Source organism: Rattus norvegicus, chromosome 13 (assembly GCF_021556685.1).
Source record: "Rattus norvegicus strain SHRSP/BbbUtx chromosome 13, alternate assembly SHRSP_T2T, whole genome shotgun sequence".
NCBI classification, from domain to species: domain Eukaryota; kingdom Metazoa; phylum Chordata; class Mammalia; order Rodentia; family Muridae; genus Rattus; species Rattus norvegicus.
Window position 1 is genome coordinate 61,435,340 of NC_141546.1, and position 8,673 is coordinate 61,444,012.

At 36.7% G+C, this 8,673-nt stretch overlaps 1 non-coding gene across 1 annotated transcript; it reads left to right on the forward strand.

Annotated features, from left to right (window-relative positions):
* Positions 1-4,742: 4,742 nt before the first annotated feature.
* Positions 4,743-4,823, forward strand: Trnag-acc (transfer RNA glycine (anticodon ACC)). The gene has a single exon. It is a non-coding gene; the product is annotated as a tRNA-Gly (tRNA).
* Positions 4,824-8,673: the final 3,850 nt, after the last annotated feature.

Genomic DNA, 8,673 nt, shown 5'->3' on the forward strand with positions numbered 1-8,673 from the left:
CCCCGTTGAAGGAATTAGAGAAAGAACTGGAAGAGCTTGAAGGAGCTCGAGACCCCATATGTACAACAATGTCAAGCAACCTGAGCTTCCAGGGACTAAGGCACTACCTAAATACTATACATGGACTGACCCTGGATTCTGACCCCATAGGTAGCAATGAATATCCTAGTAAGAGCACCAGTGGAAGGGGAAGCCCTGGGTCCTGCTAAGACTGAATCCCCAGTGAACTAGACTATGGGAGGGAGGGTGGCAATGGGGGGAGGGTTGGGAGTGGAACACCCATAAGGAAGGGGAGGGGGAGGGGGATGTTTGCCCGGATACCGGGAAAGGGAATAACACTGGAAATGTATATAAGAAATACTCAAGTTAATAAAAAAATTATAAATTAAAAAAAAAGATTCCATTGTTATATGTTGTAGATCACAGACTCAAAGCAAAGCAGACTTGTTTATGTTAAATTCTAAACAAGCTTGTACTGGTTTACCACATACTTAGTGATGTATTTGCACTAAGCATTAACATTCTTTAAAAAGTTGTTTAAGGAAAAAAAAAAGAAATGTTACTAAAGCTCAAAACACACATTGAACCTCACACAATAATAATGGAAGACTTCAACACACCACTCCACCAATAGATGGGTCATTGAAACAGAGACTAATCAGAGACACAGTTAAACTGACAGAAATCATAAACCACATGAGTTTAACAAATATCAGCAAAACATTCCACCCTAAAACAGAATAATATACCTTCTTCCCAGCACCTCATGGTACCTTCTCAAAAATATAATCAAACACAACACAAGCCTCAACTGATACAAGATTGAAATAAACCCATGCATTCAATCAGATTCCCTTGGACAAAGGTTGGACTTAGAGTAAAAAAATTATCCACATAGTCCTAGAAATTGAGCATCTCTCTATTCCTTTAAAACTTGGTAAGGGAAGAAATAAAAAAAGAAATTGAAAACTTTCTAGAATTTAACTAAAATGAAGCACTGCATACTGAAATTTATGAGACACAATGAAAACAGTGCTAAGAGGAAAATTCATAGCACTGAGTACATTCATAGAGAAAATGAATACATACAACAGCAGCAAATTCATGGGATACCTGAAAGTTCTAGAACAAAGGGAAGCAAATACACAGAGGAGTAGAATATGGGAAATATTCAACCTCGGAGTTGAAATCAACTAATTAGAAACAAAGGGAAGTATATGAAGAATGAACAAAACCAAGAGCTAGGTGTTTGACAAAGCCACAAGATAGATAAACCCTTAGCCAAACTAACTAAAGGGCACAGAGTTCACATACACATTAACAAATCAGAAATGAAAAGGGAGAACTTAACAATTAAAACCTAGGAAATTCAAAAAATCATTAGATTCATCTACCAAAGCCTCTATTCATGAAAAATGAAAAATTTAGATGAAATGAATACTATTCTAGACAGATACAAAAGTTTACAAAGGACCAGATGAACTATCTAAACAGTCCTGTAATCCCTAAGAAAATAGAAGCAATTATTAAGAGTTTCCCAGCCAGGAAAAAAAAAAGCCCAGGTCAGATGAGACTTCAAAGAAGAACTAATACCAATACTTCTCACACTATTTCACAAAATATGTACAGAACAGACACCACCAAATATGTTCTCTGAAGCCACAGTTACACTGCTACCTAAACCACACCTAGACCCATCAAATAAAGAGAACTTCAGAAATATTTACCTCATGAATATTGATGCAAAAATAATGAAGAAAATTCTCACAAAGAGATCCAAGAACACATCAAAACAGCCATTCACCATGACTGAGTAGGTGTTATCTCAGAGATGCAGAAATGGTTCAATATACAGAAATCCTTCAACGTATTCAACTATATAAACAAACTCAAAGAAAAAAAAAACATTTCAATCTCATTAGGTGCTGAAAAAGTCTTTGACAAAATACTACAACCTTTCATGTGAAAAGGATTGGAGAGATCAGGAGTTCAAAGTCCAAACCTAAACATAATAAAAGCAATATACAGTCAACCAATAGCTAATATTAAACTAAATTGAGAGAAAATTTAAGTAATCGCACTAAAATCAGGAACAAACCAAGGCATCCCACTTTCTCCCTACTTATTCAATATAGTACTCGACGTTCTAGCTCTAGCAATTAGCCAACAAAAGGACATCAAAATGATACAAATTATAAAGGTAGAATTCAAGGTATCCCTATTTGTGGATAATATGATAGTATACATAAATGACTCTAGAAATATTACCAGAGAAATAGGAACAGTGAAAGGGAATGCTAGAGGGGTAAGGGGGGAGTAGTGGGTTGGTTGGGGAGAATCCTATTAAAGGCAAAGGGGATGGGTTGGGGGTTGAGATGGGGTTTATAGATGGAAGACAAAATTGCACATAGGAAACAGAATTAGAAATGTAAATAATTATTATTAAAAATAGAATTTCAAACACTTCCATCTGCGTCCCAGAGCTAAGGCTGTGCTCACTGTACACATATCCCACCTGGAGAGAGCTGGTCTCCCGGGAACACTGTCACTCCAAAGTTCACAGGTAAGACCCACCAGTTCTCTCCAATAACTGGCCAAAAAGAGACATGCCAGGAGACCACAGGGAACAGGAACCACAGAGCAACTGGGGACAGGATCCTTCCTGTCTCCTTCTGTGCCTCAGAGCTAAGGCTGTGCCACAGCTCTCCTTACCCAAATCATACTCGGAGAGAGATGGACTCTCAGGAGTGCTTATCCACCTGAGATCACTGCTGCACAGGCTCACAGAAGGAATAAGCTCCAGTCAGAAAAAGAAAGACCAAGGAATACCAGAGATAACCAGATTGCAAGATGCAAGTGCAAAAGCCTAAGCAACAGAAAACAAGGCTACTTGTCAACATCAGAACCCACTCCTCCCAACACAGCAAGTCCCGGATACCCCAACACACTAGAAAAAGAAGTCGTAAACTTAAAAATCACATCTCATGATGATAATAGAGGAATTTAAGAAGGATATAAAGTTCCTTAAAGTAATACAGGAGTACACAAGTAAATAGGTAGAAGCCCTTAAAAAGGAAATAAAAATCCCTTAAAGAATTATAGGAAAATACAACCAAACAGGAGGAGGAATTGAACAAAACCATCCAGGACCTAAAAAACAGAAATAGAATCATTAATGAAACTTCAAAGAGAAACAGCCATGGAAATGGAAAATCTAGGAAAGAGATCAGCAGTCACAAATGCAAGCATCACCAACAGAATACAAAACACACAAGAGAAAAATCTCAGATGCAGAAGATTTCACAGAAAGCATTGATACACCAGTCAAACAAAATGCAAAATTCAAAATGCAAAAGGCTCCTAACCTAAAATATCCAAGACAATATCAGAAGACCAAACCTAAGGTTAATAGGTGTAGAAGAGGGCAAGTATTACCTACTTAAACGTCCAAATATATTCACCAAAATTATAGAATAAAACTTCCCTAAAGAAAGAGATGTCCATGAACATAGAAGAAGCCTTCAGAACTCCAAATAGACTGGACTAGCTGAGAAGCACCTAAAGAAATGTTCAACATCTTTAGTCATCAGGATAATGCAAATCAAAACAACCCTGAGATTCACCTCACACCAGTAGGAAAGACTAACATGAAAAACTCATGTAACAGAAGATGCTGTTGAGGATGTAGGGAAAGAGGAACATTCCCTCATTCCTGGTGGGATTGCAAGCTAGTACAACCATTCTAGAAATCAGTCTGGCAGTTCCTCAGAACATTGGACATACTACTAGCAAAGTACTCAGCTATATCACTCCTGGGCATACACCCAAAAGATGCTCCAACATATAACAAGGACACGTGCTCCATTATGTTCATAACAACCTTATTTATAATATATTACCAGGAGCTGGAAAGAACCCAGATATCTTTAAACAGAGTGATGGATAAAGAAAATGTGGCACATTTACACAATGAAGTACTACTCAACTGTGAAGAAGAATGACTCCATGAAATTCACAGGCAAGTGGGTGGAACTGGAAACTATCATCCTGAGTGAGGTAACCCAATCAAAAAAGAACACACATGGTATACACTCACTGATAAGTGAAAATCTCCAGAAATAGGGAGACAAAGTGTAGAACAGACAGATGGTAAGGTCATCCAAAGACTTCACCAACTGGGTATCCATCAGATAAGCAGATACCAAACTCAGACATTATTGCTGATGCCAAAAAGTGCTTGCTAATAGGAGCCTGATATAGCTGTCTCCTGAGAGGCTATGCCAGAGCTTGACAAATACAGAGATGGATGGAGCAGCCAACCATTGGACTGACCAGGGGACCCCAATGGGGAATTAGAGAAAGGAATGAAGGAGTTAAAGGGGTTTACAACCCCATAGGAAGAACAATAATATCAATCAACCAGAATCCCCAGAGATCCCAGGGACTGAAACAACAAGCAAAGAGTATAAATGGAGGGATCCATGGCTCCAGCCACATATGTAGCAGAGGATGGCCTTGTAGTGTATCAATGGGAGGAGAGACCCTTGGTCCTGTGAAAGCTGGATTACCCAGTGTAGGAGAACACTAGGATTGGGAGGCAGAAGTAGGAGGAGGGGGCATGGGATAAGGAGTTTCCAAAGGGGACACTAGGAAAAGGGATAACATTTGAAATGTAAATAAATGCAATATCCAAAGAAAGAAAGAGTTAAAATAAAAAATTAAAAAATAATAAAAAATAGAATTTCGGGGTTGAGGATTTAGCTCAGTGGTAGAGCGCTTGCCTACCAAGCGCAAGGCCCTGGGTTCGGTCCCCAGCTCCGAAAAAAAAAAAAAAAAAAAAGAAAAGAAAAAATAGAATTTCAAAAAAGGGAAATAAGAACATTTTTGAAATTATGTATTACCCTATGTTGAGTTAGTGCAGCATAGTGGTTGAATAGCACTAACCACACAGAGACTAAGCTCATTTATACACATGTTCGATAGCATTTATTGGCACCTAATTATTCACAGGTCCTAGAACTGAAGAGCTGAAAACATCCTAGAGGGTTAGACATTTGCACAGCTGTACTGCTCGAGTTTCCTGGGTTTAAAATAGTGCTGTCTCTGGTGTCTTCATTCCTTTTGCCCTCCTTTCCAGCTTCCCCATCCTTAAAGTCAGTGGGCAAAGCTTAGACCTCAGGGCTTTGCCTAAGAGAATCTACATTAATTACGGCTCATCAGCATTCATCATGATGACAGCTCCTGTTAGCTGTGCTGTTTATTTTCTTCTCACCTTTTCTGCTTGGCTGTGAAATGGAAGAATTTTATGGTTCTTGAGGGAGCCATCCTTCTCTGTGACCAGCTGCTTTAACAGGGAAAAAGTCTCCTAGCTTCACTGCTGCACTGGCTTTGGTAATTCCTCATAAATGAAATGGCCAAGAAGCAACAATTAAGGATCTCCTTTAATCAAGTCCATTCAACTCAACAGTGTAAAAGCAACCTGAAAAATCTCTAACAAAATCTTGAGCTCTACAGGTACCTAATACTTTTCAGAGCTGTTAATAGAAATTGTTAAGTGTCAAGATGGCATTAATAAATCACTTGACTTTATAATAAAATATCAATTGAATTGTTATTTATATTACTTTCATATCAGGGAGGAATATCAGATTTTTAGATTAGTTACCTTTTTACCACTACATACTTTATTATGTCTTTATTATTATAATTTTTTCTATGGGTTTATGTAATTATATCTTTACTATTATACTTTTCTGTGTAGGTTCATGTATTTATGAACATATAGGTGCATGGGATTCCCACACTTTCAATTAAAAATTTACATATAGAGATTAAATTTACACTAAATTGAAACTTAGCCTCAAATAATCAAAAGAGACTTAAAAATACTGAAATTATATCAGTGAAATTTTTGCTGTTATTTTTTGGTAATAAGAACTATAGTAAGGTTGAATATATATATATATGTATGTATGTATATATGTATGTGTGTGTGTCTGTGGATAGATAGATAGATAGATAGATAGATAAAGGTTTTGTTTATTTTTCTGTTCACTTTTCACATAGTCTGTTTTTTTCATCTCCCTTAGAATGAAATAGTTAACAAGATGGTAAAACAAAACAGAACAAAAAACAAAAAACCAATAAACCCAGATGTCATAACGAAGAATTTAGCACAGGAAAATCCCTGCATTTTAGAAGTCCTCAAGTAAAATTATTTTTAAAAAAGCAGTTGCTTACCTCTTTCACAGCCATAGCACTATTGACTGTGGCACTGATGGGATGTCTTGGTATTGTTAACATACATGGTCCTTAGCTGAGTAAGATCTTCAGTGACTTTTCAGTCTAGAGGCTTACCCTTTACCTGCTAGACAGAAGGGAGGGAGCTTCCAAGTCAGTTCTAGCCTGCTTTTTCTGTATCGTAACATCGTCACGTTTAGGACAACAAAGAGCAATCACCATATATTGTTTTGGGGACTCTAGGACATATCTTACTTTGCCAACAACTTATAAGAATGTATCCCATACTGGGCATTCAACTTTGTAAATCATCTGTATTTTCCACGATAAAAGACTATCCTGTAAGAGTCTTCTCTTTTGATTTTGACTTATCTCCCAGTGTTTTGGTCAGTTGGTGTTTCTCTCCTTCAGTTTTGTTACTTTGACATCTATTTTATGGTGTTTTATTAATCATTCTTTTATTTATACTCAAATTTAAAGAAAAGTTGATATTTTAAGAAAAAGATCTGTATCTTTGTTGGTAAATTACATGAAGTTTCTTTGATACATTGCACTGTTTTGGTTGATGATTTTGATAAATGTTCACTGTTTATCACAGGGTCATTACATCGCATCCTCTGATTTGAACATTTTCTTCACTATAAGACATCTAAATGCTGCCTTTTCTACCCTCCAAGTTTCTATATTTTTCCTAATATAAAGACTTCCTAATGATTGAGTGCTTATAAACATACTGTGCCTTTCTACACTATTGGTGAACTCTGATCTCATGGCTTTTAAATCGTCTGTTAATATTAGACCCCGGGAATCTAACCTTCAGCTCCCGAAGGTGATGCTTCCAAATTGTTAAACAGGACTTCCTGACTTTCTTTATTTTCACACAAATTTTTCCTATGTCTACATAGAAATGTAAAATTCAGAGTATAGTACATCACTTTCAGGGATCATTTATACAACAAACGAGGCATGCTTTGAATAGGCACATGCCCAAATTTGCTGAAAAATACTTCTTCGAGCAGGGAGTGAAAGACTTGCTCATGTCATTTCAAAAGAAAATGAATTATAAAATTTTCTCCTGTCTTTTTTTTTGGTAATTTACACCTTTGCCTTAAGGAAGATAACTTTGTCTTTGAATCTGCATCTTCATCAGTATTCATCAAAAGGCCATAAAGTATATTTGCCTTGAATGTGTTTGGTTGGAAGAAAATCTTCAAAATATGCAAGCTCATTCTATTCTAAAAATTTAACACAATGATTCCTTTTCATATGAATTCTCCTACCTGGAGTCATCACACAGAAATATCTTCCTCGCCATCCTAACCCTTGACTATTTTTATCATCATTACCAAAGCATCCATACCCCTCAACTTTTCATCAGTATTCTCTGCAACTATTCTATCTCATTATTTTCAAGATACACATTACTGTGGAAAATTTATTTTTGTTAGAACTTGGCATGCATTAATGTTATAATATATATAATAATATATTATATATTATATATTATGTTATAATGTTATAACTTGCATTTTCAAATAGAAAACTCAGCAAATTATGCAAACAGAAAAGACATACCAGGGCTGATGTGGTAAAACTGAAAAATGACAGAACCCTGGCAGTCACTAGTTCTGGCTCCAAAGGGACCAATGGAACTAGTGCCAATTTATCTCAGATTAGTATCTCTCCCAGAAGCTCTCTGCTAGCTGCAAACACTCTGGTTCCAGCCACCCAGTAAAATCATGGTTCTAAAGCGACTGGCCTATTGGGACTCCCTGCCACGGGCTCTGCCCACACTCCCAGCAACTGCCCTCTGCTGGTTAAGGTACAAACTCCCACCTACCCGATAAAATCAAGACTCAACAAACTGTAACCCAAAAATCAGATTTATATGTCAAATTCTCAATCCACAATACATCCTCACAATAAACTTACAACAAACTGATGAAGATATCAGTTTGCCCACCTAAATAAGAAAAATTTCCCTACAGAAATTCGTCTCAGCTACTATGGCAATTCAAGACCACCCAGATCTGGGTCATCCTACCCGGACTCCATCTTGATTCTCCTCTTTTCTCCTTCTCTCCCGCCTTACAAAGCTTTGTTCCTGTTGTATTTCTTTACTGTCCAATCATGACCTTGATGTAAATTTTCTGCCTTCACCTGCATAATGACATCAACCTACACCAGGCCTCCTTGTGTATTTCTAAAACCTAGAAAAAATTGATGTATAGTAGGTAACCAGAGTTCTTTTTCTGTAAAAGAACTTTTAAAAAATCTATTTGTACATATGTATATGCTGAGAAAATTCTATAATTACCAGAAAACTGTGATAACTATGCACTACAATTTGATTTGCCACAGACATTCTCTTTTCTATAAATAGGATGACTATATTGATCTGAAATATTGAATTACAACTTAATTTATATTTCC